The 18,909-nt window shown below is 35.9% G+C and overlaps 1 protein-coding gene across 1 annotated transcript in view; it reads right to left on the bottom strand.

Moving 5' to 3' along the window:
- uba7 (ubiquitin-like modifier activating enzyme 7) overlaps nt 1-18,909 on the bottom strand; it is a 42,964-nt gene that overhangs the window by 4,720 nt on the left and 19,335 nt on the right. The window lies entirely within an intron of this gene.

The raw sequence follows: 18,909 nt of genomic DNA, 5'->3' as shown, positions 1-18,909 counted from the left end.
ATGACTTTTATAGCTCTATACTTTGTGTGTAAGGAGAAACATAATTGAGAACTCTATTAAATCTCCACTGCTATATGAAAGAGCTATACAATTGAGCAATAAAACTGTCTTCTGGGTTAGTTTATTTTACCACAGACCTGAGACACAACACCTGATTGCTGTAGACATGCTAATCTGCCATTTCACCTCCACTGGACTTGTACCTGTGTGTGAATTACTTGGACTTTATTTGTTAAAGGACATTGCTCTTCCTGGGCTCATAATGGAAAGCAGATGAGCAAATCTGAATTTTCAGCATCGTTACTCCAGTATTCAGTGTCACATGATCCTTCAGACATCATTCTAATATGCTGATTTGCTGCTCAAGAAACATTTCTTCTTATTATTATCAATGTTGAAAACAGTTGCACTGCTTAATGTTTTTGTGGAAATCACAAATCTTTTATGAATAGCAAGAATCAAAAGAACATTTATTTGAAATATAAATCTTTTATGGCATTTTAAATATCTTTACTGTCACTTTTGATCAATCAAACACATCTCTGCTGAATAAGTTTTGAAACCTTTGAATGCTATAGTGTAAATCAAAGTTATCTAAGTTGATATAAATGTATAATTTATGTGCTAAGTCTTCAGAAATGTGTGTCAGGGCAGAAATCGCTGTCCAAAAGTACAAAAGTGGTAGGGGTCGAGTTCCTAATACAGTCCTGTAAATAGTAAGGCTAACATATGTTTTCAACCACAGTAATTTCAAAACCAATTAATTTGTCATGCTGTGGCGACACCGACCACATTGCAAGGCATTCACTGGATATATCTACTCCACCCAATCTGCGGCTATAGCTTCACTTTTAGAAGTTAGACTTTCTCTCACACTGTACATGTGCTGAAGACTGTGATGTACTTGCATGGTTTCTGTCATGTGGTTAATATCAAGGTTGAAACAAATAAAGACAACATATACAATACATAAGAAAATAGCAATGCAACCATCTCAGGAGAAGATGAAGCTTCATTGCATGCTTGCTAAGGATTTTTAAGTAATGAAGTATGGGTCCGTCTAACCACACATGAAAGGGTATGATGACGGTGTTTTCCACTCCGTGGGAGGGTTAAAAATAAGCAAGTAATGTGGAAACCCTTTAGTCTCTGGGAAAAATGTAAATCCTATATGAAGACTTCTAAGCTTCTAGAAAGCCTCCTCAGATTTAGGCATGAACCTTCATAATCCCATCACTTGATTGTATCTGTGTTGCGGTGCCACACGTCCTAAAGCTTTGACTTGTCCATTTAAAAGTTTGGCTTTTTTCTTTTTTTTTTTTTTAAATGAATATTTTTATTCAGCAAGGATACATTCAATTGATCAAAAGTGACAGTAAATACATTTATAACATCACAAAACATTTCTATTTCAAATAAATGCTGTTCTTTTAAACTTTCTATTTTTTCAAAGATTCCTGAAAAAAATGTATCATGGTTTCCACAAAAATATGAAGCAGCACAGCTGTTTTAAACACTGATAATAATCAGAAATCTTTCTTGAGCAGCAAATCAGCATATTAGAATGATTTCTGAAGGATCATGTGACACTGAAGACTGGAGTAATTCAGCTTCGCATCTCAGGAATAAATTGCATTTTAAAATATATTAAAATAAAATACAGCAATTTGAAATGTAATAATATTTCACATTATTACTGTTTTTTTTCTGTATTTTTGATTAAATAAATGCAGCATTGGTGGGCATAACAGACTGCTTCAAAAACATTAAACATCTTACCAACCCCAATGTAATCTAAACAGATGCTAAAGGCCCTCATATATTCACAGCAAAGTTCTTTTTTGTTCTTCTTTTCGTAAAAGAGGTTCCTTTGCAAAAAGAGACCTTTGCAAATTCTGTTAGTGAACTGATATACTGTTAGTGAACATCCATCCATGTTGCTGAGAGTGACGTTTAGATCAATATGCAAATATATGCTGCACGCTTTCCTCTCAATAACAAAAATGACAGCAGTGAGACAGCAGCAGTTAAGAAAGCATCTGATCATAGCCATGTGGATGTTTGCACAAGCTCTGCAATATGGCACTCCAGTCAAGTAGTCATGTCACATTTATTTATATATACAATAGATTGCTTTAAACCAGACAGCTTTACAGTATTTAACATGAAAAAACTGTCAGTGTTACTTTCAATTAGAATTGCACTTTAATGTCAGTGTTTGTTTTCACTCGCTTACTTTTGACCTCGACAGACTCAACAGAGCAGAGGAAATGAAATGAATTTCCACGTCAAAGAGAGTGGAGCCCAGGAGCGCACCAACAGTACCTATTACATAATCGGCATCTAACTCCAAGGTGTTTACCAGCCAAAGTGAACTTTACGGAAAGTTTGCTTTGGCAAGCTGTTTCGCACTCCCTAATAAAAACTCCAAACAAACTTTATTTTGGCCTTTTTTTTGTTCAAAAAATGACATAACACCGATTTCGCTGGAAGTAAATTGGAGCCTTAACTCTTACACCATCCCTCAAATAGACTCCAAATCCAAGTAGTAACTTAGCACAGTAGTACTTACCAAGTAGTAACTTAGCACATGCTTTTATCCAAGACAACATATACAGCAGTTTGTTTCTATTGCAGAACACAAGGTATATTTTTAAATACCCTGGCCATTCTTTTTAATAAAATGAAAGAGAGTGAAGACTCCAAAATGCCAAAAAAGTGTAATATGGCTAGCTTTAATAAGTGTAAAGCTAGTCTTTTTGAGCTTAGAAAAAAGCCTAAATTAAATCTGTTCATCATATAAAGCGATTATGTCTCTTCAGAAGACTGTGATTCATATGGATTTTTTTAAAGATATCTTTATGAACGGTTTGAAGTGTCAGAGTTTTGGGTGAACAGACTTTCATGGAGGGACTGAAATCTCTCAGGTTTTATTAAATATATCTTATCTTATGGGTTAAGAATGACATGAGGCTGAGTAATGATGACAGAATTTTCATTTTTGGGTGAACCGTCAAGGCATTGATCTTTGTAAACTAGAAATATTCTAGCAGTTTTTTTTTTTTTTTAGTGAAATCACTTGTATTTTTGAAATGCAGTATATCTTTCATAGAGCACTGTTCTGTTGCTATAGTCCATGGAGGATGAAACTATGAAGTCCTCAGCCAAACATGTGAGGTCATCACTCTCAGAATGGAGCACTGCCAACATTCTCATCTGTTCTTCATGAACTGTATCACAGGCTGCATTGTAAACTGGGTTTTTTCTCCCTTCAACATGTGTCTCTGCAGTGCCCATGCCAGAGAGAAACATTTGAGGGAACACACAACTGTTAAGAAACATGATGAATGCACTTAGCATATTACCAAATCACATCTTTCAAAAGCTTCTATTGAAAATGTGACTCCTGCAAATGCAAAATGCTAAAGGGAGTACATACAAAAGATCTTGTATTTAGTGATGGACAAACCACTCTGAGCTGAGTAAAGCAATTGTTAAGCAACTGCTCGATGTGGCCTGCAACACAATGGTCGATTCTCAGAGACAGGAAACCTGACGCAAAGGGTGCAGCATGATAAGTCACCCCTTCCTGTGGAATAAAAATGGAACGGCTCACGTCCTTTAAGGTTTGAGGTAGAAAGAATCATCGCCAAACAATGGACTCATTCTCATAACCTATACAGCTGTATTTAGAGTTCGTTATAATCTCTAGACACCCAGGAGGTTTTCAATGCCAAATATTGAATGGAAACATGGGTTGTTGTTGGGGGAACTAAAATTTTTTCAATGATAGTTTATTATTGTAGTATCAAATGCTTCAGATAAACCCACCTTTAAATAGCACATCTAAACAAACTGACTTGGACAGTTCTTGGCCAAAAAGATGACAAAATAAACTTTATCATGATAGTCTGGCTGTGCAAGACTAATGTCTGTTCATTTTTATGAGTAGATAAGTCTACAATCATCTTTCCAAGTATGCTAATGGTGTTCTGTAGGATGTTTGGGAAACTACAATTCATCTTATAACAGTCTTTGAAATTCCAAACTTCAGTGTGTTGAATCACCCACAAAAGTCCAGTTTATGCAAGCTGAAAGGCGTAACTCAGGAAAAACATGGCCCCTGTGGCCCCAAACAAGCAGAGGAACAATCCATTTCCTCTGGTTCTGTTTAACACTGTTGTTACAGTATAAAAACGATCAGCTGATTTGCCCATGCCACTTCTTTAACGTCATCACAAGGGATTCTAGAGATGGAATGAGTCCTCTTACGCAACTGGTATCTCCTAAAGTCAATATGTAGCCTGAGGGGCAAAATATGGTAGCCAGCTGATCCACAATGCTCAGCCAAAACACTGCTGATAAACACATTATGCGCACTAGAGATTGGGAAATTTGAAAAAAAATATTATGCATGGTCTATGGTGTAAATGTTTTGTCTGCAAAATGATACATAGATTTCAGAAAATGTATGCACAATTTCAGGCACATTTTTATAAACAAATACAATACTGAAGTTTAAGATTCTTTTTATGAAAGATAAATACTTTTATTCAGGAATGATGTATTAAATGGAACAAATTTGACAGCAAATACATTTATAATGTTACAAAAAAATCTATTTCTGTTCTTTTGAATGATCTATTTATAAAAGAATCCTGAAAAAAAAAGGTATAACAGTTTCCACAAAAATGTGAAGCAGCACAACTGAATGTTTCTTGAGCAGAAAATCAGCATATTAGAATGATTTCTGAAAGATCATGTGACACTGAAGATTAGAGTAATGATGCAGAAAATTCAGCTTTGAACACAGAAATAAATTACATTTAGAACTATACTGAAAAAGAAAACAGTTCTTTTAAATGATAATAATATTTCCACAATATTACTGTTTTAGTGTTGTTTTAATTAAATAAATGCAGCCTTGATGGGCATAAGAGACACATGTAGAAAAGAATGCAAAATTCGACAGTATCTTTAAGTTTAAGCATGAAGTTAGGTACCTTTGCTCAGCTGTCTTTGGCTAGTTCAATTCTCTTTCATCAACAAAAACAAGACTCATTGCTCTACGGAAGGAGCTTCGGAAAAAGTGAGACAGTTGAAAGTGTGTCAGTCGTTAGGAAATGATTATTGATCTGTCTTACAGAAGCCCCCCGGGGAGAACAACTGAGGGACAGATGGCCATCACCGAAACTCTTCTGAAGGACCTTTCTTGATGTTTGACCACAAGAAGAAACAAGATGTCAGAGTGATGCGTTTAAAACACAATGACCCCAAAAAGTATTTGGACATTTAAGTCACACTTAAAAATGCATGAACGTCAATGCATTGGATGACAAAATGTTAAATAAAATTGCACTTATGTTAAAGAAAGATGGCACATGGACAATTTTTCAAGTAAACTATTTCATAAAACCTTCATATATCCAATATAAGTCTCTAAAACGGCATCTGATTGTAAGACATTGAGCGAAAATGATGTGGGAAAAAGTGAAGTTAGTTGTAGCAAAAGCATGAAAGTCATCTAATGACAGACATTTTTAAGTGTAAATATTTTTTAGGCCACTGTATATAGCAAAATCAGATACCACAGCTTTCCAGATTGAATATACTTCAGCCCTTTCTCCTTTTAATCTCTTTAAAATATCCCCTGCTTGAACAGAGTGGGGTAACAAAGGATGGAGAGGGGAGACAGCATGGCAGGAATCTCCAGAGGGTTTGACACTTACACTCCAACTATAGCCCTTCTTACAAAAGAGCCATTGACGTGTTAAAGAGTAAACAGAAGTCTGGCTCATTGTCCTGCCAATGAGGCGCTCCCCACCTGACTGACGGCTCGTGCCAGAAGGAGTCAGTCAATAGAGTTTGTTTCCTACAAATGGTGCATTTTGTTTGAGTGTCCCTTTGACTGACACACACACACACACACACACACACACACACACACACACACACACACACACACACACACACACACACACACACACACACACACACACACACACACACACACACACACACTCATATATCCCCGTGCTGAAAGGGTATAATTCTCTTTGGTGTAATCACTGGTCCCATAAATTCAGAAGCCTAATTACTATTGTCACACAAGTACATGACAACACGCTTTGAGTTCAGTGTGTTTTTACAGTTTTTCCTTGTTCGACTGACCAGTGCACTGAATACATCTGAATAGCCAGCTGATTGTGATCAATAATTGTTTCTGTGTACATCAATATCATTGATTGGCTTCTATTAGCCAGACCAGGGGTCATGGGTGTCATCATGTTATGTAATGTAACAGAATTGTATTAGACTGTTCACACATGGGCACACCAAGGGCAGCTGTTCATTTGGGATCACAGATGCTTCATTAAAGAATTAGTTCACTTCAGAATTCAGATTTCCTTATAATTTACTTACCCCTATGCCATCCAAGATGTTTATGTCTTTCTTTCTTCAGTCAAAAAGAAATTAAGGTTTATGAGGAAAACATATAGTGTTTTCTCCATATAGTGGACTTCACTGGTGTTCAACAGATTGAAGGTCCAAATTGCAGTTTCAAAGAGCTCTACATGATCCCAGATGAGGAATAAGGGTCTTATCTAGTGAAACGATCTGTCATTTTCTAAAAAAAAATTAAAATGATATACTTTTTAACTGCAAATACTCATCTTGCACTGCTCTGCGGTATGCCATGCATTAGGTAATTACGCTGGAAAGGTCACGTGTGACGTAGGCGGAAGTGCCACGGTAAGTTGTAAAACTCCATCTCATTTTCTCCTCCAACTTCAAATCGTCCGATATCGTTGTTTTACTTTTTTTTGTAAAGGCTGTTTGACTTAAGTCTTTGCACGTTCGCTTTGTAAACACTGGATCGGTACTTCTGCCTACATCACGTGTGACCTTTCCAACGTGATTACGTAATGCGTGGCACATCGCAAAGAAGTGCAAAATGAGCATTTGTGGTTAAAAAGTATATCATTTTGATTTTTTTTGGTTTGAAAGACTGATCATTTTGCTAGATAAGACCCTTATTCCTCATCTGGGATCATGTAGAGCTCTTTGAAGCTGCACTGAAACTGACATTTGGACCTTCAACCCGTTGAACCCCAGTGAAGTCCACTATATGGAGAAAAATCCTGGAATGTTTTAATCAAAAACCTTCATTTCTTTTCGACTGAAGAAAGAAAGACATAAACATCTTGGATGACATGGGGGTGAGTAAATTATCAGGAAAATTAATTTTAAAGTGAACTAATCCTTTAAACTTCTTTTACTTTGTAAACAAAGTTGACATGATTACATTTTACAAGATAATACTATTTCAGTCTGTCTACTTCTACAAAATGTCATCCTTGCCCTTTCTTTGTAATGATTTGTAAAATTTACTAGCATTCTCTAATTTTAAAATTGCTTCACTCAGAGAAGTAAATACTACACCAATTTTCTCAATGCACTATTTCGTGGAATTCTTCTGAGGTAAAATATTTTTGTACATCAACCGCTAAACTGTATAACCATATAAGCTCCGTCAGATGAAGTATAAAACTGTCATTTTTTGGTCACAATTTAGATTAGGGTACAATTCTCACTATTAACTACAACTTTAGCCTCAATACACTCCTAATTACTGCTTATTAATAGTTGGTAAGGTAGTTGTTAAGTTTAGGTATTGGGTAGGATTAAGTGATGTACAATATGGTCATGCAGCATTAATATGTGCTTTATAAGCACTAATAAACAGTCAATATCCTTATAATATGCTAATGAGCAACTAGTCAACAGTGAGAATTGGACACTAAAGTATTATCCATCTTTTATGTCACAAAGCGTTATGACAACAGAACTGTGACTCATAATGCATACCAAAAGAATTTGCTTTATATGGCACAGAGGCCATAATTACACAAAATAGTGCTAATGTTTGCCCTCAGCTGGCATGGCTGAGTGAAAGCTGAAGATGGAGAGGAGAGCAGACAAACAGACAGGAAATGGTGAGGCCTGGAGGTGTCTGGATTCATGTGGACAGCTAAGGTTCAGCAGGGACTTTTCTGCAGCTTTTCTGCAGCTTGTTGGCAGCTTTCATGCCTAAGGCTAATAGAATGACGTTGATATGGTTTTTATATCAAGATTAAACAATAAAAAATCCAGCTGCCTTGCATTTTTGTTTTGGGAAGACTTCTGCCATTTTTACAGGGAAGATGCGCACATTTACAAAGTGTACCATAAGTGCAATGCAAAGGTCAGTGAAATACAATCCTGATCAAAACATTTGTTTGTTTACGTGGATGACCTATTTAACTGACACAGAAATTTTGTGATACATTAAAACTAGGAAGAAGAGTAATGGCACAGAAACTAAGCACAGTTAAATTCTGTTCCCCTCTCTCACAAGTTACAGTTCTGCTTTCCATGCTGTGGACGTTTGGTTTATGAGGAGACTGTTTAAATACGTACACAGACAGTGAGAAATAACACTTCCCATGTTCCGAAATTAACATGATGTGATCTTTCCAGCTGTTCTCTATATATGCATGGGTTGAGAACTAGGAATGAATAGCAAATGAAGCAACACATGGTCTAATCCATTTGAGAGAGATAGCAGCTGCCTTGAATACATATTTATGTGAGCTGGCAGACAGATCGAGTGCCACTAAAACACATGCAGCTCTCAACAATATGTTAAACATGCTTTCTGGAAACCTGGATTTCATACTCTTGAAAAATAAAATAACATAAAATAAATCATCCAGAGACTTCTAAAGAATTCCATTATCACTAAACAGGCTGTTTATTTTCCCCTCACCAAATTTTACTGATAGCACAAAGATCATGCCGCCCTGCAACAAAACAGTCTGGACTTTCTAAGTCTAATTGAATCTGTTGATTAAACAGACCTAAAAATAAATAAAAAAAAACATAATTGAGGATAAAGTGTACCATATATTGCTCTGGATTTCTAAAATATATAAACTGAACAAATATTAAGCATTAATTTCATGAACAATACAACATATAATCCAGAGAATTCCAAAGAATTCCAGTTATCTGATGAAATTACAGTAAATTTGCACAGCAAGGAAACACTCTTCATTTCCTCAGCTGATTATTTTTTGAGATAATGTCTTTTCATTTACAGTTGCATGAAAAAATGTGGGAACCCCTTGCAGAATCTTGAAAATGTGAATAATTTTAACAAAATAAGAGAGATCATACAAAATGCATGTTATTTTTTTTTATTTAGTACTGTCCTGAGTAAGATATTTTACATAAAATATGTTTATATATAGTCCAAAAGACAAAAAAAGGGGGTGTGAAAACTTTTAAACAGGATGAAGAAGTCCAATTTTTTCTTATTTTGTTGAAATAAAAGCAACAGAAGATACTTGCATGTTTTCTTGGAAGACAAATTAAGTACAATTTAACTTGATCACTTAATGCATTGTGTTTCCTTCTGGAGCATCAGTGAATGTTTGAACCTTTTTTAATAGTTGTGTTTGAGTCCCTCAGTTGTCCTCAGTGTAAGATGAATCTCAAAATCATACAGTCACTGCTGGAAAGGGTTCAAATATGCAAAAAAAAATCCTTGAAAACTGAAGGACCTGGAGGATTGTTCTGATTCTGTTCTGTTTTGTTAAAATTATTAACATTTTCACAGATTCTGCAAGTGGCTCCCATACTTTTTCATGCAACTGTATGGGCAGGGCATTCATCTAAAGATGTGACTTCCGTGTGAAATCCGTTCGGAGACACCATCACCAGTGCTTACGGGTCTCAAATGCTTTTCTAATGATCACTAGTGATCAATGATTACCAATGATAGTTATCAATGATGATGTCACATGAGTAGTCATTCACTTTTGTAAAAAAAACAAAAAAACAAAAAAGTGGACAAATCACAAAAAGTAGTCAGAAATACAGTACTGAGGCTCTGATGAGGTCAGATTTATACTCTTGGATGTCTTTTTACATGGTATACAACCTAGCTAGAGTAACAGAGCACTCGGTAGCTTGAAATATTTGCCATGTAGGAATGAATGTAAAAGCCAGTTTTACTACAGAATCTGTTATTATGGAGCATGCCAAGCCAATGCTCCAAACCATCCAAGAAACCAACCACACTCACATTTATTCTTAAAAACATAATGCAAGTGTTGCAAGTCACATTTCATGTACTGAGCAGCACTTTTGAAATATATGTTCCATATATTTCATTGCAGTCTGAGCATATCACATCACTGTAAAAAAAAAAAAAATCCACCTATTAAGTTTAGTTAGTGCCTTCAATTTTTAAGTACTTTGCAAGTCATTTAATCTTAAATTATATTGAAATGAACAAAAAAATTGACTTGAATCTAAATGAAGTTGGTTAAATTATTTTAAAGAGTTAAAGTAATGGAAACCATATTTTAGCAGGACTTATTGATGATATTATTATTATTTACCTTGAATGGGATTCAAGCTGGTGAAAAGTGTGATATTGACCTAAGTTCTGTTGTTTTCACAGACTAGCCCTGCCAATTAAGCATGCTGTGGCTTTTACGGTCGAGCTTGGATTCCTGGGGGATATGTTTGCATGGAAAACATCTTAATTGAATAAGTGTTTTCATGTGTCTATTCGTTTTACAGGCACATTCCTCTATGTTCATCAAATGGCACTGTATTGCATTCATGTTGATGAACATCATAGACACAAATACAAATTGCAGTAAAATAAAAAATCTTGTTCACTGTCCCCTCATAACACATTATCACCAAATTCTACTTATAACACAAAGATCAACAAAACAAAACAGTCTGGTCTTTCTAATTGAATGTTGATTAAGTAGACTTAAAACATACAATTGGGGATGTTGTGTACACATTCCCTGTTTACTTTCTTAATATACATTGTGCATTATTTATCAGTGCATGCTATTCTAAAGAATAGATTTAAGCCAATAAATTGTACCATACTCTATATTGCTTGGGATCTCTAAAACATATAAACTGGACAAGGATTATACATTCATTTCACGATCAATCTAATGATGTTATAGGTGGTCTGCACATTGCAAGTATTCTCTCAGCATTTTCCATCAGGTACCCACAAATGTTTTTTTTTTGTTTAAGATTAGCTAATACAAACCAGAACTTTCCCATCTAATTTAAAGCCTGATTCCAGAACCACTGCTGCACACATGGAGGGAGAATTGTGGGAAAGCTTCTCTTTCCTGTACTCAACACTGTGGGTAATGAAAATAACACGGCCTGTGGTCTGATTGATACCAACTGAAAACCACTACTGAGAGAAACAGTTCAGAGCCAAACAACTCGAAGATTATTGGGATCACTATGGGTGTATTTCGTCATAATGTCTGGTCCTCTTTGCAGCTTTTTCTAGTCAAGAACCACTCACTTAAACAGAAAGAGATTGACAGAGAAAGACATTTAACTAGCTACGGATGAAATAGCCGATACCACAATAATAGCTTGAAAATGAAATAACTGCTATTCATCCATTTCTTTCCACTAGAAATAGTTCTTATGATTTAACCCTCTTGGTGTGGTCTTGTGATGGCAGGCCAGGACACAATGCATGACTCTACTATATGTGCCATATGAAGTATGGCTTAATGACTTCACCATGCTGACATATGGAAAGTATGCAGTATGCTGTTACTTCTAAAGCAATTACTTGAGACGTCCACACAAATTTTGTTGGCAATCATTCTGGTGCATGCCTATGAAAGATTACCATTTTATTTGAACGAAAACCAGAGGGATTTTTTGTACTCACTCAGCCATACGATTGTAATAAAAAGAACATTTTAGAAGATCAGAAAAAATAAAGGGCAAAGTGGCCAAAGATCATAGCTCAAATACTGATGGCGATACTCTAAACAATTTTTAATTATGACTCTTACTTAGTAGGAGAACACTGGAGTTTGTCAACAGAAAGGCACAAGCCATGTGTCGTCAGGCCTGATCAATCATTGCACACTACAGTTTTGGACCAATTGTTTCAATTGAAAGTTGGTAAATTGAATGTTTTTGAAAGAAGTCTCTTATGTTCACCAAGGCTGCATTTGTTTGGATCAAAAATACAGTAAAAACAGTAATCTTGTGAAATATTATTACAATGTAGAACAATTGTTTTCTATTTGAATACATTTTAAAATGTAATTTAATCCTGTGCTGCAAAGCTGAACTTTCAGCATCATTACTCTTCAGGGTCACATGATCCTTCAGAAATCATTCTAATATGCTGATTTGGTGCTCAAGAAACATATAGGGACAGATTTACTAAACAGATTTACTACTATTTCATACTAAATCCTTATCTTTAAATTCTGTATGACCTCAAATTTTGCAATACATTAAACATACATCAACACTTCATTAAGAAGTCATCATGTGAAGAGGTTAGAATGGTGTGTTTGTGCATCGTTAACTAGAGAAAGCTTTAACTAAGACCAAATGCTCGCTGATGACACAGCTCAGCTCTATTGTATGTGCTGATTATGCAAGTGAGTGCGCTCTACAGTAAACACAGAAAGAAAAGGAGTGAATGAACAAGTAAAGTTTTGAAACTCCACCATAAAGGGAATGCTTGAGAACAAAGAAATGGGGAGAAGCTTTGGGGTTGAGCAGATGGGCTTTGAAACCTCCATTTCTCCCCACAGCCCCCTTCTTTCTTACTTGATCTCTCTTTAAGAAGCTGTGAATGATTAAAGGAATAAAAAGGCAGTCTCATTGGAGCTCAAGAAAATCTGGTTTTAATAGAAGAGTTTCCTGCGATGGCAGGAAATAGCTGTCATTACTGCATGGTTCTCTTTCTGCCTCCTCACTCTTTTCCTCTTTTGTTCTCTTTCTTTCCAGCCAGTCGTAATTCATAAATGGCAAAATAAGGTGGCACACAGGTCATATCCAAATAAATGCTCTCACCTCATAGCTTATGATCTCTGCTCCATTTGGTCTTCAAAAGACCAGCAGACACAACTAATACATTATATAAGTGCGAGATAAAGTGCAAGACTAAAATTGTCTATGTAGACATGCATCAGATGGACATCTTTGGTCTTTGCATTGTATTTTGCTCTTCTTTTAAGCACGATTGTTGCATTTAAAAGCACATCTCATATTCCTCTCTTCGCACATGCACCCTAGAGAGGCATTTAGACCAAGTAACAAATCACTTTTAGATTAAGCAAAGATGGATAACAAAACTAGACCACTACAGCAATAATCTTTCCATTATGCTTCATCACTCGACAAAGGGAAATATTAAGTAAAACCCATAGAATAGAATCACATGAAAAAATCTACATGAAAGCTGCAAAGACCCAGACAAAGATTAAAAAAAATAATAATAATACTTTTATTCAGCAAGGCTGCATTAAATTGATCAAAAGTGACAGTAAAGACATGTATAATGCCACAAAAGATTTCTATTTTAAATAATTGCTGTTCTTTTGAACTTTCTATTCATCAAAGAAACCTGGAAAAAAAAAAAGTTGCATGGCTTACACAAAAATATTAAGCAGCACAACTGTTTAATCAAATAAATGCAGTCTTGGTGCACATAAGAGACTTTAAATTAAAAAAAATCTTAACTGCAAGTTCAAAAACGTATCTAATAATAATAAAAAAGGTTAAAAGCACCGCCAGATGTTTGCTTCATCTATAAGAACCCTGACATTAATGCCTACAGGTGAAAAGCCAAGCTGCCAGAAATGGATTTATTAACAGAGGCAGGTTAAAACATGAAGGTCAATTTACTTTAAAATATAAGTACAGATTAATCCTGTACAGACTGATGAATGTGTAGCAGAAACCTTCTGGGTTTAACCCACTGTGTTAAACCTTCAGACAGTGTTTAACACTGTGATCCAACTCTCAAACCACCTTCGGAGGTGGTCAGGGACACATATGGCCACATCGCATTAAACAAAGAGGTCTCAGGGGTTTCACTACCAATGATAAAATCTATTCAAAATCTTAAAATGAAACCTATAAGATCCAATAAGATCAATTTATTTGTACAGTACTCTTACAGTCCCATTAAGCAAGCCAAAGGGGAATGTGGCAAGGACAAAAAAGGTGTTTAGCAAGCGGAGGGCAAGAAACTTCAGAGGAACCAGACTCACAAAAGTGATCAGTGGAGACACAAGCACACCAGCATCCCATGCTGACGACCAGCATCTAAAAGAAAACACATGCTGGTCTTTTCTTCAGGGTTATGGCAGACACAGTCTCATAAACTGCCTTGAGAAGCTGCTAATAAGGACCTGAAGCATGCCACAGCAATAACCCCAGGCAGTGCAGTGCACTTTCTAGTCTCATTTCTGAAGAAGGCACAATTCATATGATAACACTGCACAATGCTGGAAAACAAAAATGCCATGGTAAAATACTGATGCATTACAGTCAGCAGAACTGGGCTAAATGGACTGTTATCCACAGTAAATATGGACTTATTTAAATTATTGTATGGGCTTTGCACAACTGCTATCGTGAGTACTGTATATTAGTTTTATAAAACATAGGTCTGCAACACTAATCCAAGTCCTTCTCATGACAAAAAGATTGATAAATGAGTTCTCTGAAACTGTCTTGAGTGTAAAAATAGTGGAGGCTGTTAAAGAGGATGTCCTTGGTAGAAAACAGGAACCTACAAGCATATCCGTCTTGCTCAGACTAGATTTTCTTAGACTCTCAGAAGAACCCTCTTGTATGTGGACCTGTCAAATTTGGATAATTTGTATGTTTTTGCATTTACATTTATGCATTTGGCAGATGCTTTTTATCCAAAGCGACTTACACTGCATTATACTATACATTTGTATCTGAGTATGTGCAATCCCTGGGATCAAACCCATGACCTTGGCATTGCTAGTGCCACGCTGTAACCACTGAGCTACAGGAAAGCTGGTGATTTTTGGTCATTTAAATGTTAGTTTAAGCAAGAACTGACTGTTATGCATTTCTGATCCATCTGAAAAGTGTCTCTCTGTTAGAGACTAATAGATATTTCCACAGCTCAATTTAATACACTGACAGCTGACAAAGCCCCGTATGGCAACTACCATATCACTACCACAGTCTAAACAACGGTTTTAAAAAATGGAAATGTTAACTAATTGATTCAATAATTAGTTTTACACCACGTGACTGCACTCAGACAGTATCAGTTTTACAAAATAAAGCATGCTCTTGACTCGTCCCATGTGTGGAAACTTTTCCGCTCATCCTGGACTTGGAAAAGACTAGTGAAAACTGTGCCAATCATGTGAAAAAGGTATGCAAACAAAACAAAAAGGGTGGAAAAAGTGAAAGGGAAGATAAAGGAAAAGCTGAAAATTTAAACTTCAAGACACCAACATTTTTGACAGTTAAAATTAAGAAAGATAGCACATCCACACTTTATGAAAAAATATGGACTACTGTTCAAATGTTGCTGTTGTTTTTTTTAAATGAATGTTTATTCAGCAAGGATGCATTAAATTCATCAAAAGTGACAGTAAAGACAGTAAAAATGTATCACTGTTTCCACAAAATATTAAGCAAATCAGCATATTAGAATAATTTCTGAAGGATCATGTGACACGGAAGACTGGATTAATGATGCTGAAAATTCAGCTTTTCCATCACAGGAATAAATTACATTTTAAAATATATTACAATAGAAAAAGTTATTTTAAATTGTGATATTATTTCAAACAATATTACTGTTTTTACCATATTTTGATCAAATAAATGCAGACTTCTTAAAAATCATAACCGACCCCTAAACTTTTGAATGGTAGTGCATCGCAAAAATGTTCTTGTTAGGTTTTAAAATGAATAAACAACAAACTCTTCAAAATAAGTCTAAAATCATTGTGACACTTTGTGGTTGTGAAAGTTATGTTGTTAGTTAATGTGATGAACTACATCTGTGGTTCCTCTGCTGGGGCACCTGTGTGAACTTAAGGAGAACTGACTTCACCAAAAATCACCAAAATGACTTGTCAGGTTATTTAATGCAATGATATTCATATATTTGTGTGGCTTTAGTGTCCAAATACTTTTCAAGGCCACTGCATGTTCTTGTAATCCAAACAGCGTGTGTCTGCTGAGTGTTTTAGGAAAAGAAGCAGCAGAAAATGGTGACATTGCACTAGTAACCTGAGCTTGTGTGTTTCAAAGCCCAGCTCACCGCTTGTCCCCTTGGGTGAAAATTACCCTCAACTCTGACCCTGCACATGTTGGTAGAAGCAACACTCCCCCCATGTGTGGACGGCCATGTCTGGGGTTGCATTACCTCATCTGAAGTGTCTCTGCACAAATCTTGGACCATATTTTTCTCTCTAAGGATCTTGATGACAGTTATAAATCCATAAGCACACCAGCTAAAACACAAACACCAGATTTTGCATGCAAAACTTTTGAGGGTTTTCTGCTGTAATAAATGCACGTGTCTGTCTGAAAACCCTGTTGTCTAAATCTGAGTGTGTTCCCTTTGAATGTGGAAGTCCCCTAAACTGAGTAAACTTACCAGGTTGGCAGGTGAGGGGTCTGCGGGGGTGAGTGTACAGTTACTAAGTGGTTTAAGCCCCTGAGGATGAAAATAAGTTGACTAAAGCCTGCAGTGATCTAGACCCAGACAGAAGACTGATGCTGTACCCTTTCACCCTAGCCATCACCCCCGGCCCCCATAACAGAACTCAACCTCAAGAAACATACCCTTTTATTCACTGCACAAGGGCGATTATTGGAAACAGAAGTGTTTTAACTTGTATGCTTACTCTAACAACATATTAGTCTTCCATAAGTGTCTAGAACAAATTGTTTTGATAAACAAAGACCATAAGCACAGTGATGCATGTAAAAACTTTGTAATAATAAAACAGATAAATCTAGCTCTAAATTCTAATTACAATTAAAAAGATTCCTTTATTAAAAGGAACTAGATTAATATTTTAATTCATATTTAATGTTTTAATTTAAAATTTATCATTATGTTAGCGCTATTATGTAACACTATTATATTAGAAATGGATGGCCAATACAGACCTATAGTCAATATACACATTTGGGCTGCCCTCGACTAAAGATTTTTCTAGCTGACTAGTAGTCGTTTATTTAAGCGATTAGTCGACTAATCACATGCTAATATTAATAAACCATATACATAATAATAATGAGCCTTTAATTCTCCATATATAATACATAGCCTAATCAGTGATCAAACGCACACATAATGCTTGCAGCAGCGCACCGGCAAATGTAATGATTATGAGTGCGTCATGAAAAAACAGCAAGGAGACTGTCTGAACATTTTAATAACTTATTGATAAACTAATGTTTTGTGTGTTTTCGGCTGCACAGATGAAGTCGATGATGCTGACTCGTCATCTAAACAGTAGTGGACGCGCCTATATGCAAGTTTAATACGGATTATATAATCGGAGAATTAGAGCTGCCCCCGACTAAAGATTTTTCTATTCGACTAGTAGTCGTTCATTTAAGCCATTAATCGACTAATCACGTATTTACATTATTAAGCCATAAATCATAATAACCAGCTTTTAATTGCCTATATATAAAACATAGCCTAATCAGTGCTCAAGCGCAAGCATAAAGCTTTCCACAGCACACTGGCAAAAGTAATGATTATTAGTGTGTAGCAAAAAAAACAGGAGGCAGCGTTCTAAACATACTAATAATTTATTGTTTTCTGTGTATTTGGCTGCACAACGATGCTGACTCGTCATCTCCGCAGTACTGGACGCTCCTATATGCATGTTTCATATGGATGACATAATCTGAGGACAGTTATTTTCCATTTGAATTGGTTCGTTAAAAAGTTGACATGTCAAGCTTTCTATAGATACTTTTCTCGTGTTTGTGAACCAAGTATACACATATAGTTTCAGTTCATTTTGTGCTCAAGTTCACTGAGACCGAGATGACAGAAAGAGCATCCTGATTGTTTTCATTATTTTACAAATGCACAACATTTTGCTGTTATTGTGAGTTTACAGAAATAAAAGTAGACCCTTTAAAGTTTGTATTACTTTTATATGTATGACTAAAATGATGGAGTATTTTAAAATGTAAAAGTGATCGCACCGGCGCCTCCATGTCATGCAATAAGCGAACTCTCCACACAAACACTTGGAAATGCATCTAATAATAGCGCATGTTTATCTAGGACTAGGCTAACATTAGAGCGAGTGACTTGTAAAGTTGCTACTACTTACAATTTTCAAGTGATAAGCCATATTTGAGGTTGATAAATGATGAAAGATATGTGAATGTTTGGATTTCCTGCCGTTAACAATCTGTCCCTCTCGGACTGCGTGACTTTGCCACTTCCTGTGAAGATTTTTTTTTTCTGTGACTAACCAACTGATAAAATATTGCTTGACCAAGCCTCGTCTAATAGACTAACGGTTAGTTGACTATTAGGGGGCAGCCCTACTGAGAATATTTCTTTTATATTTAAATCAGTTCATTTAGATACATTTCTCATGTCTGTGAGGATAGTATATAGCTCAAGTTCATATGAGACCGAGATGTCAGAAAGCGCATCCTGTTTGTTTTCATTATTTTTCAAAAGCAAAGTTTTGTTGTTATTGTGAGTTTACAGAAATAAAAGCAAACCATTTACAGTTTTGAATGTTGGATTGTTCTTATCTGTATGAACAAAAAATGACGGAGTATTTTAAGTTAAATGCAAGTGATCGCACCGGCGCCTCCATGTCATGCAGTAAGCGTGCTCTCCACACAAACACTTTGATATGTGCCAAATAGCGCACATTTTGTAAAGTTGCTACTACTTGCAAGTGATAAGCCATATTTGAGGTTGATGAATGAGGCGAATATTTGGATTTCCTGCCGAACTGTCTGTCACAGACTGCATGATTTCGCCACTTCCTG

The sequence above is a fragment of the Chanodichthys erythropterus genome, chromosome 21 (genome assembly GCF_024489055.1).
Source record: "Chanodichthys erythropterus isolate Z2021 chromosome 21, ASM2448905v1, whole genome shotgun sequence".
Classification (NCBI taxonomy): Eukaryota; Metazoa; Chordata; class Actinopteri; order Cypriniformes; family Xenocyprididae; genus Chanodichthys; species Chanodichthys erythropterus.
This window is presented reverse-complemented; position numbering and strand designations above follow the sequence as displayed.